Genomic DNA, 25,536 nt, shown 5'->3' on the forward strand with positions numbered 1-25,536 from the left:
TACCATCCTGGAAGTTATTGTGATCATTTGTGATGCTGGGCTCAGTACAACATCAATAAAATGGGTCTCCTGAATTCCAGGACTAGGTTGGCTTGCGTGTATTAACAACATCAAGAAATTCTGTGAATTTCTGTCAATATTTCACAGAAAGGCTGGTTTTCTTTCCATGCTTGGCTCTCTGGGAGGGAGGAGGCAATATCGCATGGTGATTAGGTGTTGGACACTAGATTTAGTGGTCATGGTTTATTCCAGCTCTCTAGAAAAATGACTTTGTGAGTTACTTTACCTCCCCAAGTTTCTTTTTTCATCTGTAATCATACAATACATACTTATGTCTTAGTCTGCTTGGTGCACTGTAACAAAATAACCACAGACCGAGTGCCTTAAATAAGAAAGATTAATTTCAAACAGTCTCAAGGCTGGGAAATCCAAGATCAGACTGTCAGCATGGTCATATTCAAGGTGAGGGTTCTCTCTCTGGCTTACAGTCATCTTCTGGCTGTGGCTTTAAATGGCAAAGAGACAGAAGATTGGAAGTAATCTTTCTGACCTCTTTATCTAAGGGCACTAACCCTACCATGAGGACTACCCCCTCATCATCTCATCTAAACCTAATACCACCTAAAGTCCCCACCTCCGATACCATCAAATTGGGGGTTAGGGCTTCGACATATGAATTTTGGAGGAACACACTCAGCCCATAACATCTCATGAATGTGTTATGAGCTTACATAAAATAACACATGTGCAGTGTTTAGGGCATTTTGAGTATATTATAAGCACTCTAAAAGTGTTAGCATCTACTAGTAAAACACATAGAATGCTAATACGTTTTATACAGGATTCATAGAGAGTTTCTGAAGTAAAATGTAGATAGAAAGCTTATATGTTACATGTGAATTTTATTTCAGTTCAGGAAAAAATATGGTGATCTTATCACTTCACTTTCTGATTAAGATTCAGTTCACTTCAGGTGGTGAAACACATCATTTGGTTTACATTTACTAGCCAAGGACGATAAGGATGTGGTCCGCTTTAGGGCCAAAGCAAGGGTTGTGGAAGGACAAATGGTAATCACCAGCTCTGGCTGGAGTTGCTTTGATTAACTCCCTGTGAGCTCAATAGACCGAAAAAAAGCTTTTAAAAATGGTGCTTTTGAAACCAATTCACACATTTTGGTTAATGATCACCAGCAGAGATGATGCAGAACAAAATACCCTCAGGGAACCCTGGTAATTTTTCAGTGGATGCTCAAGAATTGACACGAAGAAAGCACTAGACAAAATTATGTGAAAGTACTAAATGACAGTTAGAATCCACGACTTGAGAGGAAAAAATACCCACGTAAATATATGTCCCAAACTGGGAGAAAATCAGTATAAGAAGCCATGTGTTATCCCTTGATATTGACACATATAACTAGAGGGAAGTCCCCTCACTTCCCAGAGCCACGGTTCCTAGAACTAACTTTATAAGTATTCAAATAATATAGGGACACCTGCGTGGCTCAGTAGGTTGAGCTTCAACTCTTGATTTCTGCTCAGGTCATGATCCCAGAGTCGTGGGATCAAGCCCTGCATGGGGCTCTGTGCTGACAGTGTGGAGCTTGGGATTCTCTCTCTCCCTCTCTCTCTGCTCCTTCTCAGCTCTCACTCTGTCTCCCTCTCTCTGTCTCTCTCAAAATATTTTTTAATTAAAAAAAATAAAATAAAATAAAAGTAAATAAATAAGTAAATATTCAAATAGCATAGAAAGCATACTGTTGAGATATAAGGACTCAAAATGGAAAAATTGGTAATGACCCCAATTTTGTTTATATATTTGTATTTTTAAAACCTGGAAAATACAGCAGCATGCTAAACAAGAGGTCCTGGTATGATAATAGAAGCGAGTTTATTCCCTACTTTGTTAGGAAACATATGATTTGCTAATGAACATGTACTATTTTTATGATGAAAAAATTGCAAACTTTATTATAAAATTTTACAGCAACTTCATAAGTCAGGTAAAACAATGCTTATTTAAAGAATTTTTCAGTATTGGTATACTGTATCACAAGGAACTGTTTTCTCTTCATTGTTATCTGTGATGGTCACATCTAGATCATAAACTCCAAATTAGTAAAGGCAAAGGTTAGTCAAGCTGGCTCTATGATATTTGAGCTGTATGACATTTGTCCAATTTTATGACCTCTCTGTTTCCAGTTTTTTTCACGTATAAAATAATAACAATTATACTGCCTACCTCAAAGAGTTGTGTCAAAAGACGGTAATAAGATCGCCTATTCCATTGGGTCACCAATTTGGTGAAGGATTTAGACTGAGACTAACACATAGTGAAAACTATTTAAATGTTATATGATGATACTGATGATGATGGTGGTGGTGGTGGTGGTGGTGATTGCCTAGGGACTAATGTCATGGTCCTCAAAAAGTTAGACAAAGTCCTGCTGTTTTGAATTACTTTTGTGATCTTAAATTATGTAACCACTTAAGATTGAGTACATACCCTTATCTACTAGAAGGGAACGATGATAGCAACCACTTGGCATCTTGTGAGAGTTAAGTGTGAATGTGCATGTATGGTGTGATTAATATGCAATCTGCCAAGCCCCTTCACATTCGGAGCAAAAGGATACCATCAGAGTTGGTATAATTCCTACAGGGTAGCATCATGCTTACCCAGTGTAGTTTCTCCTGTGTTACAAACTGAGATTGGGTTTAGTATAATTATGATGGGATTTATTTTTCTAAAAGGATCAAAGACAAGGTCATACTGATAGAATCTTCCCTCCCTGATACAAATGCAGAGTGTACCATTTTTGAGCAAACATGATACAGTCTTGGTGAAATATACCAACATCCTGGAGATTTGGTAAGAAAGTTAGCCATGGCTAATTTGAAAGGAATTCCAGTTTGAGCTAGAACCAAACCTTCAGATCTTCTAGAAAGCCCACAGCATTGTACAGAGCTTGTGATCAAGCCTAAGAGACCTTTTTTTTTTTTAAATTTATATATTTATTTTGAAAGAGAGAAAGAGAATGAGTGAGTGAGCAGGGGTGGGCAGAGAGAGAAGGAGAGAGAAAACCCCCAGCAGGCTCCAAGCCATCAGTGCAGAACCCAAGGTAGGGCTCAATCCTACAAACTGCAAGATTACGACCTGAGCTGAAATCAAGAGTTGGACGCTTGACTATCTGAGACACCCAAGCGCCCACTGAGGAGACCTTCTTGAGGTGCTCCTCTTACAGTGCCCCTGTAGTGTCCACAGTACTGAAATAGACCAAGAGGATGAATCTTTAATTCATGTGGAGAGGAATGGAGTTTCCAAGGAAGCAGGAAGAGATACCAAACTGAGGGATTTTGAGAGAAGGATGTATGTTGGTAAAAGAGAAACTTGGAAGAGAAAGACAATGAGGATAAAGGAAGCAGACATTTCTTTTTGGAATGACTTCTTGATCATGAACCAGGCAGTACCTGCCCAAGAAAAGTGCACACTTTACCCCGATAATCATATGTTGAAATACCTATCGTGGACAGATAGACATGTATAGAAGAATATAGAAGACATATATAAAAACACGTAAGAGTTTTCACTGCCACATTGTTGTAATAGTAGAACAAGGAAATGGTTTTCATTTCTACTAAGAGGACAATAGTTAGGGAAGCTAAGAATATTGACAGTATGGAATTCGGCAATCAGACAACAAAAAGACATAAAACACATCCAAATTGACAAGGAAGAAGTCAAACTTTCACTATTTGCAGATGACATGATACTTTATATAGAAAACCCAAAAGACTCCACCAAAAAATTGCTAGAATTGATCCCCAAATTCAGTAAAGTTGCAGAATACAAAATCAATACGGAAATCTGTTGCATTTCTGTACATCAGTAGTGAAGCAGCATAAAAATATATCAAAGAATTGATCCCACTTACAATTGCACCAAAACCCATAAGATACCAAGGAATAAACCTAACCAAAGAGGTAAAAGATTTGTACTCTGAAAATTATAAAACACTTATGAAAGAAGTTGAAGATGACACAAAGAAATAGAATATTTAGAGATTTAAAAAATGCATTAACCTGAAAAAAATCTTAGCAAGCAAAATGCAACCATTAAAATCATTTTGGTGAAGAATGATTAATGATATGAAAAATATATACATGTATAAATATATATGTATGCATATATATGCAGAAAAGTAATAAACAGAATTACACGATACAGTATAATGTCAGCGACATAATTTTTAAATTGCATAGAAAAGAAGAACCAAGCTTTGTGCAGTGGCAGAATCATAGCCAATGAGGTTTATCTGAGACGCTATTATTGCTAATAGAAAAAAAGAACCAAAACATAATACCTATTAACAATGTTGCTTATGTTGCTTATGTTGCTTCCCAGTGAGGAGTTGTTGATTGATTTTTCTGCTCATTTACCCTGCTGAACCTCTGCTCTAAAAGATGCAGACCTCATAGGTGATTAAAGGCACAGAAGCGATCTTCATGGAAAGTGCCAAGAATGTTCAACATCCATATCAACTATACAAGGCAGTTCTTCTGACCCTGACCATGGTTCTTCTTCATATTGTTGCTGAAGTCAAGACAATGCTGTATTTTAGAGTTTAGAGGAGAAGCGATATGTTACCAGTATCCAGAGGTATTTTCCTGAGCATCCCTTCATGGTAGAGCTGATTAGACAGTTGTGGCCCCACCTCTAATTACTGGCTGCATTTTGTGACGATTAATTGATATGGTCATTAGCAGGGAGAGAAATAGACTGGAGCATGCACAGTTCCACTGTAGTTGGAAATTACTTCTGGAGTGAAAATGCCACTGAATATTTGATCCTTCTTTCCTTGTTTTATCTCTCAATAAAGTCTAGAAAACTTTGGAGTTTCTTCTGAATATTGCAACTTAATTATTTTTATTTATATTCATTAACTTTTATACCTTTTCCATCTCCAATAATTCTTGTTATTAAATCCCTCCAACCCCCTCTGCCCTCACTCGAAACTCTTGGACCTACCCCCAGTAAGGAGTGAGACAGGAAGTCAGCATACACATTTTCATTTTTTCCCATTTCATGCCAAGAGCTTGCTTCACTTCAATAATCAAGAAAACAGGTGATACATAGTCAACAAAACAATCACAAAGTAAAATTCTAAAAACATAAGGTGACTGAAGGTTTTCCTCAGAATTAGAAAGAAATATATTTTTATATATACATAAAATATAAACAGACTTTTATACACAGATATGTTAACTTGGAATATGCCTGGAGTCAAACAGAAATTTTAAAAAATTTATTCTAAGTTCTTTCACTTACATGTCCAACTGAATGCATTTTGAAGTAATTTTTCATTGACAACTGACTTTCTATGTAATTCCTGAGTCTATTAACTAGGGCTAAGCAGAGATTTTTTAAAAATGCTATTGAATCCACTTACCTTATTCAAAGATTCCAAAAGCAGAGTCTACAGGTTTACAGGAATTATTGATCTGTATGCAATAATCATGAAAAATTCTCCCTGAACCCAATAAAATATTTATTAATAGAATCATAAAGTCATTGTTTCAGTTCTAAATTCAGTTGAGGACTCAGTGGAAAATTTTTAGCATTCTTGTTATTTTCTTACTATTTCAGAAAACAACTTTATTTTTATATCTCCCTCCTGCCCTTGATCTTTCTTGTAATCATAACATGTTGCGGAAAGCTTTCTTAGCATCTCATAGCTCATAAGGCAACTTTTAGGAGGAGGAAAAAGAATGTTCCTTGTTGTAACAATTTCAGGGACATTCTTGTCATTTCCAGATAGAATTTTAGATAAACCATGAAACATTTTCTAACTGAATTTCAGTTGTTCATCTTCTTCCAGTCGGGTTGCCCAACACCTACTTAAATGTCTGTTATTTTACTTCTAAAACAATCGACATTTTATATTTTGGTACTTTACTTTGTGCCTTCAAATGAAATTGAATTCTGTAAGGACTGTCCAGGGACATAGCTACTTCCTCTCAATTTCCTAAATGTTCTGTGTATTCTAGTCCCTGTAACAGATTTTATATTTATATCACTACACTGAATAGTTCTTCTCAAACTTGTGTATAGATTATGTGTCTACTGGGGAATAAATTCACTGCATTGAAGCAAATACCAGGTAATACTGTCTATTTAACATTCTAAAAATGCTTAGGGACATGTTAAATGAAGTTCTATAGAACAGCGATCGTATATTGCCTATTAGGGTAGAGTTTAAGAGCTAATTACATATTCATCCATGCTTAGTTACTGAACCATAGAAACACCTAAATAAGCAGATTGGAGTTATCCAGTGTGAAATAGATGTCCTATTAAGACTAATTCAAAGTATAGCAAAAAAAAAAAAAAAAAAAAAAGGCTTTCTTAAAAGTAAAGGTAAAATAGAAGCAAATATTTTCTTTTAATGGCTAATGGAGCCAAATGCAGTTAAGCTACCAAGTGCAGCATGTTCTCTGCTAACTGTTGTGTTTTCCTGTTCACCAGAAAATTATACATCAAATTAGAGATTATTGTTAGGAATTTACATACCACCTGTTTTTATTTCCATTAACATTTCCTTTTAAACATTTTCTTTAGACCTTCAGTCCTTATTACAGAAGCATTAATGTTTCTACCTTTTAGAAACTTGAAAGTAATGTAATTAGGAATCCTATTATTCCACCCCCAATGCTTCTTGGGGAGTGTTACCCACACTCATGAGCGTTCCTAATGCAGCATTGTCATTTAGAAAACAAGGAGACTCAGTGTTTTATTTGGCTGTCTTTGTTTGAGAAGTTTTGTGTAGGGTATCATGGTCTAAGTGCAAAGTTTACTCCCCGGTCATTAGCTCTGATTATTAGCTCTGAGTGGACAGAACTGTATTACTTAAATTAGTGATTGTACAGTTTCTAGGGCAAAGCCCTGACTTCAATTGTTTAACCGATATCCCTCAACCACTCACCGTTTTCCTGAGGTTAGAATAGATATTCATAGCAAAGTATCTTTGATGCAGTAGCTATGAATATAGAGAAAAGGAAAAGTGCATGCCCAATGATAGTAGGAGACGATCGTCTTAATTAACGTTCCAGCTTTGCCATTCACCAGTACCACCACCGATACTCATGATCTTCAGGAGCACACTGAAATTCTCCGGACCTCAGCGACTCATTTTTATTGTATTTTATAGAAGCACCATATCTATAACAGGTTAGAATAAAAAGAAACTCTCCCTAGGTTATTATTTGAGAAACAATATTACCTACATTATCATCAAGTTTCTTTGAGTAACCTCATTGTCTTCACTCTACCCAGTAACCAACAGGGCTGAAATATTAGTGCTCATAATTATATTAAACCTGAGAAGAAAGATTTCTGCAGAGACCCGCAGCCCCTCTTAATTGCAAAACCACCCATAGATTCTCAGTTCCCTTAAGAAGTGAAGAGAGCTGGTCAGTGGGAGGGCACAGAATGTTCCTGTTCAGATCCCCTCCACATTGGTCATCAGTGTGGATTTCTTAATTCATCTTATCCTGTACACCAGTCAGAAAACCAAGCAAAAGTTAATAAAATTAATCTGAATAGCAACTATACTCACACTGTAACATGGATGTGCAAAGAGAATCTGCCTTCATTCCTTGAGACTAATCTTATCTTCCTCAAAAGCCCCTGAACCTTGGGTAGTAAAGGAAGAAGATCGCCTTTAATTAGTACAGTACAGCCTGATGCAATAATTTAATGCTTTTAAACAAAATATGCGGCCACTCAGATTTTACATCTCTTTCTCCTGGTGGAGGTTGTGGCTCACATGACCTCATAAATAAAGGAAATCTTGCATCCTCCTGTTTTCCTCTGATTCCTTTGGTTTCCATGGTGATGTTTTGTTCCGCTGGTTGCTGCTCATCTGGGAGACGCCGGCGGCTTCTGTCAGCTCCTGGTTCTCTTGTGGTGGTGAGGAACTGAAGGCCTGACCCCAGCAAGCATGGCCTGTCCACATTCCTGGCCCCAGGCCTTACTTTAAACCCCCAGCAGTTCTGAGGAAATCAATGTTTTTTTATGTCTGTTACTCATTCTTAGCACATCAGTGTGAGAAGGTATGGAGCTCTGCGCTAAGAGGAGAGAGAAGACCTTTTCCTTATATGAAAAAGCCTTCAAGTCTATTGTCAAATATTGCAAAACCTGTGTTGAATGTTTTTCAACCTCATTGTGGCAATTTATTCCCACTCTTGTGTCCACTTCATCGCCTCAGACCAAAGGGATGCCTCAGGCTAGTCAAAGAAAATGGCAAATAGCGGAAAAGCAGAAGACCTATTCATATTTTACTTACAAATATGAAAATAACTGAAAAGCTTAAAAGAAACACAACATATTTCATCTCTCTTTTTCAGTTCATTTAGTAGCCCACTCAAGAAAGCGAAAGGACGAGGGGAAGAGACTGAAGAGTCCCCAGGAGCTGGAAAGTTATTGAATCAGTGTGACCAGGAGAGTAAGTCATCCACAGCTCTGTAATTTGGGATTGTAAAAGTAAACTTCCAATCCACCCAAACTTCCCCATATCCCTAAGATTGTTTTTTTCAAACTATTTGTGAGAATCTCTGTTGTGTACAGTGGTAAACAAACAAACAAACAAATAAACACAACTTCAAATTAAACGTGATTCTGATTTTCTAGAAAATTGTAGAGATCATAACATGAGAAAATGTGTGTGTGTGTGTGTGTGTGTGTGTGTGTGTATACCATTCTCTTTCTCTACTGAACATTCTATGCAGCTATACTTTGCCCGAATGAACTGTGGCATTTGAGAGCACTTGCTCATTCTTTGTATCTTTTATTTCCTCTATATTTCCTCTGTGTCTTTCTCTCCCGGAAAGTCATATAAATCTGTTTTTTTCAATACCTTTTTAAAAAGATTTTGTCAAAATATGTTTTAAGAGGAAAACCTGTATTATATCTTTTTATTTTCTAGATGTACATTTAAGTTGATGTTTCTCTTATAGTAAGCTTCCACCCCTGGGAGTAAGGTAATAAATGTCCTAAATGTGTCCCAACTTGCCCTAAGCCTCTTGCACATAACAATTCTCAGAGAAATGTCAGTGCAATGTTTTCTGCCCCATTGATGGATATTTTTTTTTTCTGGGGCTGCAATAAAAAGCACCACAGAATGGGTGGCCTAAACAACAAGAATTTAGTGTCTCACAGTTCTGGAGCCTAGAAGTACAAGCTCACGTTTTGCTAGAGTTTGTTCCTTCTGCAAATTGTGGGGGGAAATCTGTCCCTCGCTTTTCTCTTACCTTCTTGTGGTTTGCCGGAAATCTTGGGTGGTTGGGTTTTGTTTATTTGTTTTGTTTCGTTTTGTTTTTTGGCTTGTAGATCTCTTCCTGCATCTTCATATGGTATTGTCCCTGCGTATATTTCTCTGTGTCCACACTTCTCCCTTATAAGGAGGATACCCGTCATGTTAGATTAGGGACCACTGTTATGACCTCATCACAACTGATTATATCTGCAATGATTCTGTTTTCCAATAAAGTCACAGTGTGAGGTTTGGGGGTTAGAACGTCAACACATGAATTTGGAGGGGCACAGTTCAATTCATAGCACCGGGCATTCCACGGAGACACACAGTTGGATGGTTCAGGCATTCACCTCAAAGACTGTTTTCAGAAAGAGTTCTTTGTACCATATCCTCTTGCATATAAGCATTTGTGGCATTCCTGTACTTAACCCAGTTCATGAAAAGGAAGGGGAGTTCTCATCTCCAAAAGCATCTCAGACTCCTTCTTCAAGGTGCTCTGAGCATAAAGACTGGGTAATTACACTATCAATCTCTTTTTATCAAAACTATTTGTAAGCCAAATGCCCTGCGGAAACAGGCATTCACTTCCCTGTTTATACATTGAACTGTCTTTGGAGGGCTTCTTCTAACCAGAGAAACATGTTAATCTGACCAGAAGGAAAGATGATTCTCAGGAGAATGAGTGAGTGCCAGCTAATGTGAGATCCGGGAGCACAGTCCCTAGCCGTAGGTCTGGGACAGAGTGGACTCTCAGTGTTCATTGAGTGACCTCGTTGACTGAATGATGGGTGTAACCAGACTAAGAACACATGAAATGCAGATCCATGAAGGAGAAATGAGAGCTTCCCCTGTAAAGAGTACAATATATACATAGAGAGAGATCTGCTGTGGCCTTTTGATATCACCCTGCCACGATAGACTACTTGGGAGCTGTTCTATTGTCATCTTAGATTTCTTTCAATACCGCTGAGTCCTATCCTTGAATTTTACAAATAAAGAAACTAAGTGCCAGAGAGGTTTAAACAGGTGGATTTGCTTACTATTAACATAAAGGTCAGTACTAAAATCTAAGCCTCTGAAAACCCCATCAATTCTTCTATACCAGCAAGTGTCCTGATTTTTTCTCATTCTTCCACCTAGTTTAAGTTGCACAGTTATGGGCACCATTTGGAGCTGTGTCATGACAAAGACTGTCTCTTCTTGACCAAATTTCATATTCTGAGCCATCTTCTAGATCCCTACTGTTGGACTTCCCTGTTCGTCTTTGCATTGCCTGGTCTTAGAAAGAATCCTCCCAAGTTGACTTAGCCAGAATTCCCACCCTTGATATCTGATCGCCATTGATATCTGATCAAATGCTTCATCTCCATCATCCCCCAGATGGCATCTAATCACCTTGGCAGCCTTCAGCAAGAATCCTGTTAGGTCAGTTTACCCAGAATCCCACCTTTACCCCTAATGCCTACTTTTAGTAATTTTCCATCCACTGTACTCCTTGATTAGAAATCTCCACTAGTCCATTCAGGGCTCTGGATTGAGCCCAGTTGTATACTGAGGTCTCTCTTCCTCTACTGCAATAGTTTCTGATTAAAATCTGCTTCCATCCCTTTAACTACTATCCACCTCTGGTTTTCTCTGACAGTCAGCTTTCTGGAGTTCCTAATGTTATCAGTAAGAGTTATTATTTTTCCGCAGGTGAATGTGTGTGCGTTTTTGCGTGTGTGTATATTTTTTTTATTCTCAGAAATACCCGTCTCACCTACAATAAACTTAATTATAAAGCATCTAACTTAACTGGTGAAGTTTATACTACCAGCATACTAGACTCTACAGTCTCTCTTCTTACAATTGTAGTTAGTGCCTTCATTCATTGATAAATTAGATTTGGGTATCTTTTAAGGGGAAGAACTACATATTATTTACCATTGCTATCAAAGGCTGACCCATGCTGATCCCTGAATAAAAATTAGTTGAAAATATAATTAATAAAGTATGGATGAATGGATGTGTAAATGAATGTATACGTGAATGATGTTTCTGTTCTTTAGTACCAACACACGAATTGAACTATAGTTATTATAACTTTTTATTCAATATCCAAACCACTTCAGAGGGAATAAATGCCACCACATTTAAAGAGGGTGGATTTTAGAAGAAAATTAATACAGACACGACAGTAAGTAGCCAGCTACATGTCCTGAAAAATCACCTTTTGCTCAGCTATGCCTTCACGTACTACACTTTTCACTACATTCATATGGACTTGGTGTTGAGGGTACGAGCAAGGTTTTATATTCTTACTCATTTGTGTTGTAGCAGAAGTCTTCAAGGACAGTGACATGGCCTTCTCTTTCTGTTGTCTCCATAGCGACAAGAACTCTGCCTCTTGTGTCTGAGATACGCTGTTGACTGGATCTTACATCCAAGGTTTACTCAGGTGAGTAATGCCCTAGCCAAATAGCATGGATCGAGAATGACACATTTTGTCTAGCAGATTTCAGCAAGTATTTTGTGTGATTCCTTGATTTCTGGGCTTTTGTCGATAATTCTGTAATCATGAAGTTTAGGGGCTTTGGCTTCACTCTATAAAGGACAAATCCTATGTAATGACAAATCCTACTGGAGGCTGCAGTATGTGGTAAGCAATTGTCTGCATGTTCTAACTTAAGGAATATTATCCTGTTTCCCTAATACTTTGATTGCTGGAAAATTCCTTCATTTGAATTTAAATGTCTCAGCTAAAAACCCTCTGAGGATAATACAGGCACATAATCAAAAAAATGGGTCACTGTGTAGGTACGATTCTGACTGAATGGAAAGAACAAGGTCAGTGTTCTAATGAAAAGTATTGGGTGGATCACTGCAGTGGGATTAGGCATCCAAGGGCAACCACAAGATATGGGGTTCTTGGAAAGGGCAGTGGCATCCAAAGACAGAAAAAGTGTGAAAAAAAGACTGATTGGAGGAAGACTATTTTACACTTTTCCTCAAACATAACCTGAAAACTACTAGCTTTCCCATATTCTGGTGAACGATAAGAAAAACACTCATTTTAATCTCTAAAACAACTTGGCAAATGGTTTTCAAGAAGTTCTTTGCATGACCAATGCAGAGAGAAATTGCTTCACAAACTAGGATAGCAGGAACCAAGTTTATGTAATTTTCGTATTCTCCTATACCCACTACCCCATCCCCTGCCAGAGAGAGAGAGAGAGAGAGAGAGAGAGAGAGAGAGAGAGAATACAGGTATCCATCTCAGGTGTATAAAACCATAGTAAGAGAAAGGAGAAATGAGTATATTATTGTTCCCATTAGGCCTGCTTTCCTATTTCTATTTGGCCTACTCTGATTTTTTATTCCAGTGTTCATGGATAAGAAGGGAGGCAAAATGAGTTCTGCTCTCAAATGTAACTGTGGCCACAGTCTATAATGGATCCTGACCATTTCCAAATCTCAGAGTTCAGTGAAGGCAGAGGAGGTGCAGCCTGTGAATAAGAATAAGACTAAGTTAAAAAAAAATTAAAAAGAAAAAAAAGAATAAGACTAAATTAAAATCGAGTTTTTTCTACTATCTCCCCTGGCTAAATAACTTTGGACTTCTCACAACCGAAGCTGGGTTACTTCAGTTTTCGTACTTCTTAGTCTTACTCTGATACCTGGCCCTGCACCAAGGATGTGCTTCCTTTGCAGTCTCCTCACGTGGTGGTGCTCTCTCTTCCAGTCCTCGAAATCAGGAGGGGTGATCTAGGTCCTTCTCAATCTCGACCACTGTTTCTTGATCATCGCTCCCAACTCTCGAAAGCAATCATTTTTGAGGAATATCTCATCTGGACATACCATCCTTTCCCCCTTCTTTCTTGGTCTCATCTACAGACCTCACTGAACACTCCTCATCCATAGCTGACTCCTACTTCTGCACCTGATGTAGACTTCATGTTGACTCCATGCTCTACCGTAATCCTGGCAGAATTCAGCCCCCAGGTGACAACCATCCAACTCCCTAGCTTCTAGTTCCTCAAAGGCCTCACAACCAATGGCAGACCTCTACTCCCCTACAGATGTTCCCTTCCACGGCCTCGCCCTGGTCATCTTCCATACTTGTAACCACTCTAATTCCAAAATATCTTGCTTTATGATCACAAAATTTTCAGTACCAGCATTAAAAAAAATTACTTCTTTTATGGTCCTCTAGCAATCTTTCTCCCAGTCCAGAAGTTATATACAGAATATTTCTTGAGCAAATGGATGAGTGAACAAACCCATGAAATGAATGCGAAAATGCTAGTAGTAACCCAGTTATAATTGAATAGAAAAACTTAAATCTTGCAGTGACTCTGACCCCGAGCAGCTGGCCAGATAGAAGCCTCACTTTTTGCCTTCCAATGTCACTACTAAATACCTGACAACCAAGAATAAGCGAGGGTAGGGACAGATGGCACAGAGAGAATCAGGAAGAGGTCCCATAACCACATTAACACCATAGTAGAATTTTTTATTTGAAACATGAAAATACACCTTCCAACATAGCATTTAATAGTTGAGGAGACAAAAAAAAAATGGATGGATGGATGAACGGAATAAGCTTCTGCTTCTTAATTTTCCCTAATTTATTTTCTCCCCATAGAAGTAAGATGCATAAATCTTTTCCCTTGACCAGGGGTACTTCCAGCAAATGTAGGTTTAACTGAACTGAAGCTGTAGGAGGAATGGAATCTTGTAAGTGTCCAAAAGATTTCCTTTACTGAAATAAACACACATTGTAGCAAATAACTTCAGGATTTCTCTTGGTTCTAGACTGTGAGATCCATTAACTTGGTTGGCTGGGCTTCTGGTCATTTGCACAGTGTTTTAGACTGAGTCTTTTTCCTTCACTTCAGAAAAAAAAAATCCGTGTATCTAAATCTCATGAAACTGGGGCATCTGGGTGGCTCAGTCATTTGAGCGCCCTTTTGATTTGGGCTGGGGTCATGATCCCAGAGCAGTGGGATCAAGTTCTGCATTGGACTACGCCCCAATTGTGGAATTCTTTGTCTCCCTCTGCCCCTCTCCCCTGCTCACACACACTCTCTCTCTCTCTTTAAAATAAATCTCATGAAACTATTAAAGACTGGTATGAGCACTGGGTGTTGCATGTAAGTGATGAATCACTGACTTCCACTCCTGAAGCCAATACTACGCTGTACATTAACTAACTTGAATTAAAATAAATAAATTTTAAAAATGATAATAATAAATAATTTAAAAAATCAAAGTCACTTGCAGTGTGAAGCTTCTCCTGACTTCGCTTTCTCTCTCATTCTTCAAGAAGTTCTTCATAAATCTGTTATAGGCTTTAAACAATATTACAGTGATGCTTTAATGTGTAACTAGTTTCCTAAGAAATGGTGAGTTCGTTTCTCAAGGACAGAAGACACATATGTTATCTCTATAATGCAGTAACTAAATGCAACTCAATCATGTTTATGCTATACAATATGGTCTATAATTAATTAATTCAGTGAATATTTATGAAGCACCCACTATATGCCACTTATTATTTGAGGTGCTGGCAATATATCAATGAACAAAGAAGATAAAAATCTTTGTCCCATCGACCTTGTAATTTTTGCATCTTAGAGGAAGAGGGTATGGCAGCCCTGTAGGAATGCCATTCAGATGTCCCTTCAAAGACAGCCTATCGCAAGTATCTGCCATAATAAGCTACTCTAGGCATGGGCTGTTTTTAGCCAATGACTGAACCCAGAGTGGGAACTACAGATGGGCCATTGCAGCCCATAAGAGATGCCATTAATGATTCATCTAGGCTCTGGGGCTCCCCATTGGGTGTCTTGGCCAAGACTTTGTCAGAGCTGTGTTGTAGTCTGAGGCTTTTCCTACCCAATTCTTCTTCACTTCTTTCCTTCCTAAGACAATAGACTTGCATGATGGTCTGAAGGCTCTCCATACCTACTCTACTCCTTTCCCTTTAGTTTGAGATGTACTCCCGCCCACCAATAAGTCTCATACACCTCTAATGCTATGTTGGAGTTGGTTACCAGAGGCACAGAACTGGTACAGAAGACAACAAAGATTTTCTAATTTTAATCCTTTAAGTATAAAATGGATTTTTACACTTGTTTTGACTGCCTATGATACGCTTGCTATTGCTTTGTCTTCACTCAAGGTTTTTGGAAGTCCACAAAGTGAGAAGAAAAGGGTTCCTAATATGATTCTCAATAGTTATGCAGACACATTTTAGAAAACAAAGTCAGTATCAGTCCAAATAATGCTTTGCTGAAGCTGGCTAGAACCAGTTCTGTGCTTCTCTTCCAAATTTCACCTTCAGTGACATCACACTGGTAGCTGTAAATCAGCCATGGTGGAAGAATTTACACCACCTAAACTGGCAAATTCTATAACTTGGGGTTGTTTTCATTTTGTGCATCTGTTTTCTCCAGAGCTAGTTTAGCAGCCGATCACTGCTCCCAGACCTAATATCCAGGCATACCTGTCCAGCAGTCCAAAAATAAGAGTATATACTTTTTGAAAGTAAAACAAAGACAGACCCAAGCAAAACTTTGCAAAATTTTGCAAAATGTTCTTGAAAATAAAGCCAAGTTGATTCTTGGTTAAAAAACAAAAACAAAAACAAAAAAAACAGTTTAATAGGTTTCTCTGTTTGTTCCTGCTTTAAATAGTCACGTGTCCTGTGTTTTTATGCCTCTTGTTCTTCTGCACACTTGTCCCCTTGATAGGACCTTCAGTAGCCTTTTCTGGAAGCAGACCACCACTATTTTGTCCCATTTACCTCACATTAATATCGAGGCTCCATTGCATTATTCTGAGAAGAATATGCTGTTCCAAGAAAATGTTTTTGATTTATTCTCTGTAATTAAATGCATTCCCTTGCCTCCTAATTTGCACTTTGATATACAAAATTTCGATATCCGTGAATAGTATTGTTGCTAAATACTCAAAATATGTCATTCCTGACATCTGTGTAATTAATAAACTTTAAAACATTTGTGATTTTTCAAAATTCATTTCCTATAATTATTTATGCCTTTTCATGATCTTTCATGTTTTAAATTTTTTTCATGTATTTTTATTTTTCATGTATTTTTAAAAATTTTATTATTTTTGAGACAGAGAGAGACTGAATGGGGGTTGCAGAGGGAGAGAGAGGGAGACAGAATCTGAAGCAGGCTCCAGACTCTGAGCTGTCAGCACAAAACCTGAAGTGGGGCTCGAACTCACCAACTGGGAGATCATGACCCGAGCCGAAGTCGGACGCTCAACCGACTGAACTACTCAGGCGCCCCTCATGTATTTTTTTTTATATTATCCCAGAGCTGTACTTCATATCCTCTTTTTCATGATTTTAAACTATCATGAAATGTATTCTGGTGCCCGCTCCCTCCCCCCGCCCAGAATGTTTTGCCTGTTTTTCTTCCTTTTCAGTTTGTGCTTTTGGTTTTTATTGTTATATTTTAAAAATGAAACATGTTGTCCTTTGCCCTTACAAAATCATATCAGGAAAAAGCTGGTTTTATTATTTTCTGTAGCCCTAATAAAATAATTTTAGCAATGATAATAAGAAGAGGTAATATACCTCTCCCATGATCTTTATGAATGCATTTAATAGAATGCATTTTTGGCAAAATACTTGTCAACTTCCTTGGAAGAACAGAAGAACCCACTCTTTATTTTTTTAGTGGCACTAATAAAATAGAAATAATGTTCAGAATACATTTTCTACATGTTTTCAACAAAGCCTAATATTTTTTATTATGTTCATTCAGAAGGATCCAAACAAAGTATTAAATAAAGGGAGAGCAAATGTGTGATCCATATGACTCCAGTCCCTTGTTTCCACACCCAAGGCAAACATCACTCATTGTCATCACTATCCTTTCCAATGAGCAGAGAAGGCCTATAATCCTCTTCATGATTGAAATGTGTTAGGAGATAAAATTATCTTTTTTAACAAAGGTCCTTATTTTTTAAACGTGCATTATAACACTTCTTTAATATTCTCACATGCTTGAAATCCTTCTTGAATTATACAGTAGTCTAGAGACTGAACTATTTTTCAATTTCTCCAAGTTCCTAGAGACCCTGGAGTTCCCTATGTTTTATAGATGTCCTGTAACTTTCTCCTTTCTCTCTGGCTTTCTTCTTGTTCCACCTCCAATATTAAAATATATATGCAGACTTTAAAACAAATTTGAAATTTGAGTTAGAGATGTTTCAGACCACCAGCTGTTCAAGAATACCTTCATAAATATGCCTGAAATATTAATATCAAGAGGTGAAAAGGAAGGGAGCCAACTATTTAGTATCATCAAGCCACGTTCTGTAAAAACAGCTGGTTAATAAGGCATCTTTACAAATGATAGCTCTGGATTCATGGGTGAGGAAAAGCCACCCATTATTTGACTCTGAAGTTTACAGTCCTAAGAGAATACGCTCATAAAAGAATTTCACCAAAAGCTAATATTCTGACATGTCTTGCAACAGTGTATCCAATCATCAGAGTATTTAATCAGTTTTCTTCTGTCCATCTGATGGCCAACCTAATATCATAAGAAGACAGAAATTGCTAATATTTGCTCCTGTCCTACTATGATAAACACACCAACAATGTCAATGTAATCATTGGAGATTTTATGAAGTAAAGGAAGAAAGCAACTAAAGCAAAGAGAGATTTAGAAGTGCTGTGATTCCGACTTGGAAAATAGTAGAAGGGGATACCGGCCAAGAAACGTAGTTGGCCTATAGCATCTGAAAAAGGCAAAAGAATTGATTAACCCCTAGAACCTCCAGAAGGAACACAGCTCTGCCAACACCTTGGTGTTAGCCTGTGGACGTCCATTTCAGACTTCTGACCTCCAGAACTGTGAGATAATAAATGTGTCTTGTTTAATGTTGTCAGTGACTTCATTGTCACTTTTAAAAAAGTGTTTGCTCTAGTTTGATGTTTATAACTTGGGAGTGCTTTGCAGTTCAACAGTGAGGGTGTTCCACATGAATTTCTACACACAACAAAGCTATCATTAGCTTGCATTTTCAAATAGACTGCTGTAACCCACTCAAATCAGGAGATCCAATGTGCTTTTGTGATAATAATAAATATATGAAGCACTTTAAAACTCACTGTATGTTAAAGCCTAGAATGCTATAGAATTTTTTATATGAGCCTAATGTGCTAGTCCATACAAATGCCATGCAGCTTAGCATTAAGAGGCAGTGTGTTTTGGGACAAACATTGCTCCTAAATTCCTTCAAGTGTGATTTGAAGGGTGTCATGCAAAATTCTCCTTCCTAAATATATCACCAGGCCAACATAGCAGAGTACTGAAGATGCACGACAGAGAGACTTAAAACCGTATATTGCCAAGGGACCTATTTAAAACAAAAATAATCTTTATAGTAGCATATTTACTCAACTACTCATTCACAAAAGATTTATCGTGCAGCAAATAACATAGTAAAAAAAAAAAAGTACAGATATTAGAATCCACAACTGGCTTAAAATTCAGGTTTAGGGGCACTAGGGTGGCTCAGTCGGTTAAGTGTCTGACTCTTGGTTTCGGCTCAGGTCATGATCTCATGGCTTGGGTGGTGAGTTCAAGACCCGCAGCAGGCTCCATGCTCACAGTGCAGAGCCTTCTTGGGATTCTCTCTCTCCCTTTCTCTCTCTTCCCTCCCCCTCTCATTCCCTCTGTCTCTCAAAATCAATAAACTTTAAAAATAAATAAATAGGAGTGCCTGGGTGGCTCAGTCAGTTAAGCGGCCGACTTCGGCTCGGGTCATGATCTCACGGTCCGTGAGTTCGAGCCCCGCGTCAGTCTCTGTGCTGACAGCTCGGAGCCTGAACACTGTTTCAGATTCTGTGTCTCCCTCTCTCTGACCCTCCCCCGTTCATGCTCTGTCTCTCTCTGTCTCAAAAATAAATAAACGTTAAAAAAATTTTTTTAAAATAAATAAATAAAATTCAGGTTAACTTCTTATGAACTGCTTTTGAACTATTTATGAATATCTTATCACTCTCTCTCACCTCCAATTTCTTTGTCTGTAAAACGAAGACAGAGGAGAAAAACTATTAAACTGGACTAAGGTACAAATTATTCATTTATGCTCAGTTAATTATTTGACCATTCATTGAAAACTATGAGCTAGTTACTGGGGGGAAAAAAAAAGATGAACAAAATTTATTTTCTTCCACAGAGACTCACAATGGGTGAGGAGACAGATTTATTAACTAACAATTATAGCAGCAATAAGAAAACCCTCAATACATTTATGTGTAAAGTGTTATGAAAGCAGGTAAGATGCAATGATTTACTAACTCTTGTTGGGAGAAGGGAGAAGTGACAATAAGGATGGGTTTTGAAGGATGACCATGTATTCTAGAGGTAGGGAATTTGAGCAGAGGGAATTACCATACGACTCAGCAATTTCATTCCTACTTATATATTCAAGAGAAATGAAAACGTATGTCCACACCAAAATTTATGTACACAAATGTCATAGCAGCCTTAGTGAGAATAGCCAAAAACTAGAAAGTACTCAAGCACCCATTAACCGAGGAATGGATCAATAAAATGTGGCATCTACATGTGATGGGATACTCAGCCATAAAAAGTACTGATACCTGCAACAATATGAAAAGAACTTTGAAAACATTATGTTAAGTGCAAGAAACCATATTCAATTTAGTTAAAGAACACTTCTATGATATGATTACTATTTATATGAAGTGTCCGAAATAGGCAGAGCTAGAGACCAAAGGTAGGTTAGTGGTGGTCTCGGGCTGGGGGTAGGATATTGGTGAGAAATGAAGAGTGATATTTAACGGGAACAGGGTTTCTAGGGCGTGTGATGACAATTTTCTAAAACTATTGTGGAGATGGATGCATAGGTCTATAAATATACTAAAAGCCATTCACTCGTGTACTTCAAAGGAATGGTATATAAATTGTATCACAATAAAATGGTTACACACACAGAAAGGAACAAAAAGCAATAGGCGACCCAAAATTTCCTCTAAGCTTCCATATGAAATGGTTACCACTAAGATATTTGTCCATTATATTGCAAAATAAATATTCTCAAAATAAACAGACAAAGTTCTGCATGAGAGAGAGGGAGGGGAGAAAGCAGACAGAGGAGAAAATCTATAGACTGAGATCTTGGAAAAATTGTGAGCAGACGGACTGTTGATTCGGCCGTCAGAGTGACAAAGCAAATATTCACCCGGCATTTCATTCTCTCAGTTGTGCCATTAACAGTAATACTAAAATAAATACAAGAAATGAGTATTTCAAGAAATGACAATCTTAGCATGAAGGCGTAATGTGAACAGAACTCCAGGAAACCGAATATCAGCTTTCATAGTAATCTTAACCTTGTCCTGTGAATTAAAAAAGTTAATCAAGAATATCTCAAAACACTTTCCATGAATATGATTCCATTTGCATGATTCCATGTTCCATGCAAACTTCGCTTTTGTTTAAAAAAAAAAAGTGTAAGTTCCCTTTTATAAGAAACCAAGCTAAGAAGATAATCGTTTAGAATAAAGTAAATGAGATGGAAAATAATAAAAAATAAATTCTAAAATAAGAACAAATGTATGAAAGCACAAATAATATTATTGAAATAGTAATAACTAACACTTTAAAAAAATTTTATTACTGAGTAGTATTCCATTGTGTGAATGCATGGCAATTTGTTTATTCATTTTCCTGCTGAGAAACATTAGGACTTTATTTTCCAGTTTGGTGCAATTATAAATAAGATGGCTATTAATATTTTTATAGAAGCCCTTTTGTAAACATATGTTTTCATTTTCCTGGGCAAGCACATAGGAGTGAAATTATTACATGTGAGTTTAGCAAAACTCATGCAGGTAGTATATGTGAAAGGGGAGATTCTCACCCAGGCAGCCATGCTGCCTTCTAAGTCCCTCTTACAAAATGTCTGTCTGGTTGATAATTGGACTTTCTTTTGACAGAATAAGGTATACAAGTTTGGAACCAGAGCTGAACTGAGGGTGATAATTGCAAGGAGGCTAAGTGCTTTCCTCTCCCCCTTTTCACATGGATGCTCAGCTTCCTTATACATAAATAATCCATAAACACATATTAAGACTATTGGTTGGAAAGAATAATAAATTATTAACTTAGTAGAAGCAGCAAAATGTCCTTGCCTGGCTTAAATATACCACAGTTATGAATGTAGATTTTGGTTTGAAGACTTTAAGTAACGGGATTAAATCTCTTCTAGTGATAGTAATTTTTGCATGCCGTGGAAGGTGGGCTAGGAGCTGGGAAGTAATTTAAGAGGCTATTGCAAAAGTTCAGGTGAAAAATAATGAGGTCAGGATCTCTGGAAGTTCTTAGGAGGGAAATGAAATCAAAAGGTACCCAAACACTGCTTGTGAATGCATATGTGTGTCTTTCTGTCTGTCTGTGTGCAATAATTTTGTAACAGTACTCACTTTCTTTCACATTCATTGCATTTACGGCATCCATACAAAACAGATTCTATATTACAGTTGCAAGTTTAACCAGAATATTCAGACCAGCCAGTAAACTGTGATAGCTGTCACCTACTGGCAAGCCCCCCTGTGTCACACACATTGGACGCATATCTAATGTGACCAATAACACCCTCAATATATTATAGCTTTCCAGTTTGTTTCTCTTCAGAATGTTTCTAAAACTCTCAACCGTTGCAACATAGTAGTTTGCCTTCACTGCTCTATAATCAGTTCTGAAAACTGCAGGAAAACAAAACATCCAACTGAAATAACATGTGAGAAGGATGTGAATACCAAACTCTGACCTTCATGGTACCTCTTTTATTGCGTTTCTCGATGATTTTCATGTAAAACAGTATTAAACAGAGATGAAATTTATAATATCAGATTCAGAGAAAGATCAACCATCTATTATTTTTTTCAGTTCAGAAAGTCCTGGAAGAGATTATCTTTATCCTCTCTCTACTGTGACAGGCTTTGTCATTCTGCTGGCTGGCACATCCTTCTGACTGAAACAAAATTGGTTGGTCATGGTTTAGGTTACTTCCATAAAATGTACTGTCGCTCTGTTTATTCAGTGGTATTGACTGGAAACTCAGAAAGCTACGAAAAATCTAACAGAAAACAAGAATTGAACTGGAGAGCCATTTCCCACATGTTATCACCATCTTGTGACTAGTATATTCATAGAAACTGCCTGATCCAGCCTTCCCCCACAATTAACTTCGTGAATTTACTGTGGGTGGTTGGCCTCTTCTTTATATTGTCTCCCCATTTTTTCTTGGGGAATCTCTTACTTGAGTGTTTTTCAAAATTGAAAATAGATCCTGAATCAATCTTTCATTACTAAAAATGTTAAACATTCCGTACTTGTTGAGCAAGACAATTAACCCCTGTTAATTGACTATTAAAAGTATTTATCAAAGGCTACAAAGGATGGGGGACTCTACAGTTTGTGCATCACCAGGTGGTCAGGACCATTGGGTTCTGGGATGTCTGGAGCCAAGAGATGTGTCTTCTGGGAAGGTGACTTTATTTCGAAGGTAATATACCTCAAGAACCACCAGGAGAAGTGCATGCTAACTCTGGCACTGACATGCTTTCATTGATTTTGCAAACCATTGATGTAGCAGCTGTGAACACGAACTGCACTATATCAGAGTCAACAGGAAAGACAGGCTTTCTATATGTCAGAGGGAATTGCTTACCTTAGATGGCTAGCTCAGCACACTCTGATGTACATCCGCACAGTGAAAAGCAATACATGAGGGTTCTAGTTTAAAAAAAAACACACACACACACAAAAAGGCTCTCTCTGCAATATAAAACTTGATGCAGGATTCTTCATCTTGGCACATCTTTCATCAAATTAAAACTCCAGGCTTGAAATAAAAATTGCTGATGGGAGTATTAGTGCGCTTCAGGCACTGCTCTCTGTAGGGAGAAGGCTGCAAACTGATCATAAAATCAGTTATTCATCTAATTAGGTGGGAAAGGAGTCAAGCTTTTACTGCTAAAAGAAATAAAAGCCTATATTGGCCCTCTTCCTTGCAAGTAGGTCAATTTACTTGAATCTGAGTATCCAGGAACTTAAGTGGCATCTCCAGAACTCTAATGCCTCCTCTGTGCTAAGTAGGATGTGTTCAGTATAACCCAGCCCCCACACATTATGTCCATAAGGGCTGAATAACGTCCATAAGGGCTGAAAAAGGCCAAATTCTGTGAAACAAACTACACTAAAATGTTGCAAGTCTGTTCAGAATGATGGTAATCTGTCAGCCAGTTTCTAATAGAGAGAACTCATTTTATATTTCTCATTAAATTGTCTTCACAAAAATATAATGAATAATGGCTTGTTTTGAAGACACTTTATGTTTAGGACATCTAAACATAAGAAACAATATTTGTCTCTTTAACAAAATTGGTTATAAAGGTACTTATAAACAAGATTCGTTTTTATAAAGCTATTTCTTAAAGAATAACAGAAGGATAATTTTGGGGATATATCTTAAAATATTCTTGAAGGATAATCAGAGGCCAGAAAAATTTGAGGTGGGTGTCTTCCCATTAAAAAAAAATCTTTTTGAGGGGCGCCTGGGTGGCTCAGTCAGTTAAGCATCCGACTTCGGCTTAGGTCATGATCTCACAGTTCTTGAGTTCAAGCCCCACATCAGGCTCTGTGCTGCCTGGATCCTGCTTCAGATTCTGTGTCTCCCTGTCTCTCTGCCCCACCCGAATCATGCTCTCTCTCTCTCTCTCTCTCTCTCTCTCTCTCAAATACATAGTAAACATTAAAATAAATTAAAAAATGAAGAAATAAAGAAATAAAAATTTAAAAAAATCTTTTTGATAGTGTTTCTCTAGGAGTAAGTGCATTATTCAACTCTTCTGCGATACTTGACCCCGTATGCCAAAAATCTGCCTATTTTAAGTTTCTTGAGACCTACCTACTGAAATGATATCATAAACACAAGGTGGAGTGAATTTGAGAGTTAATTTCTTAATAAAAAAACTACCCATTCTACATAAAATACAAAAAATATCTTTAAAAATCACAATGTTTTCATTTTTTTCGCATAGTTAGGATTAAATTTTATGTCAATTTCTTATTCTATGTTAATAAAAATATTATAAAGAATGAATAGGGGTACCTGGGTGGCTCAGTCAGTTAAGCATCCTACTATTGATTTTGGCTGAGGTCATGATCTCACAGGTTCATGAGCTCAAGCCCATGTCAGGCTCTGCTTGGGATTCTCTCTCTCCCTCTCTCTCTGTGCCTCTCTGGCTCACACACCCTCTTTCTCTCAAAATAAATAAACTTTAAAAAAGAAGAATTAAGCTGGAGGAGTTAAGATGGTGGAGCAGCATGGAGAACCTGAGCTTGTCTCATCCCTAAAAGGCAGCCAGATCAGCACCAAACCATTTTGAACACCCAGGAGATTGATCCGAGGATCAGATCTTCATAACTTGAGCCATGGTTATGCCATGCAGACAGGTGAACTGGGGGAGAGAAAAGCTATAGAGGGTAGGGAGTTGTTTTTGTGGTGAGAGGACAGAAATGGGAGAGTGCAGCACATCGGAATCATGCAAGAAAACTACTCCCCTGGGGGCGCCTGGGTGGCGCAGTCGGTTAAGCGTCCGACTTCAGCCCAGGTCACGATCTCGCGGTCCGTGAGTTCGAGCCCCGCGTCAGGCTCTGGGCTGATGGCTCGGAGCCTGGAGCCTGTTTCCGATTCTGTGTCTCCCTCTCTCTCTGCCCCTCCCCCGTTCATGCTCTGTCTCTCTCTGTCCCAAAAATAAATAAAAAACGTTGAAAAAAAAATTAAAAAAAAAAAAAGAAAAGAAAACTACTCCCCTGGAAATAACTGGAGAGAAAGAGAAAGTGAAAACACTCACAAGGCTCTGAACAAGAAATCTATTCCCCAGAACCACTGACAGAAAGAAAGAAAAGGGTTTCAATACCACCAGGATTCTCTAAACAGTGGAACGCAGAGTCCGAGGTTCTGGAACACAGTGCTGGTGTTGCTTGATAACGAAGCAGGGCAAATCCTGAGAAGCAGGCAGCAGGGTCTGAGGGATCCATGTACCACACTGGGAGAAACAGTTCTCCCACTTGAAGTGCATTTGGTAGAGGCCATAAGACCTCTCCACAGGCAACGGTCCCAGCAGACCCTGGAGAGCAGCCACCTTTGCTGAC

The 25,536-nt window shown here is 37.9% G+C and overlaps 1 long non-coding RNA gene and 1 other non-coding gene across 2 annotated transcripts in view; both read left to right on the forward strand.

Moving 5' to 3' along the window:
- Positions 1-4,278: 4,278 nt before the first annotated feature.
- LOC131495184 (U4 spliceosomal RNA) lies at positions 4,279-4,414 on the forward strand. The gene has a single exon (XR_009253815.1). It is a non-coding gene; the product is annotated as a U4 spliceosomal RNA (small nuclear RNA).
- Positions 4,415-7,578: 3,164 nt separating this feature from the next.
- Positions 7,579-25,536, forward strand: part of LOC131495110 (uncharacterized) — a 113,817-nt gene continuing 95,859 nt past the window's right edge. The window contains exons 1-3 of the long non-coding RNA XR_009253769.1: positions 7,579-8,114; positions 8,409-8,506; positions 11,685-11,753. This is a non-coding gene — a long non-coding RNA (uncharacterized LOC131495110). The remainder of the gene's footprint in view (positions 8,115-8,408; positions 8,507-11,684; positions 11,754-25,536) is intronic.

Source organism: Neofelis nebulosa, chromosome 14 (genome assembly GCF_028018385.1).
Source record: "Neofelis nebulosa isolate mNeoNeb1 chromosome 14, mNeoNeb1.pri, whole genome shotgun sequence".
NCBI classification, from domain to species: domain Eukaryota; kingdom Metazoa; phylum Chordata; class Mammalia; order Carnivora; family Felidae; genus Neofelis; species Neofelis nebulosa.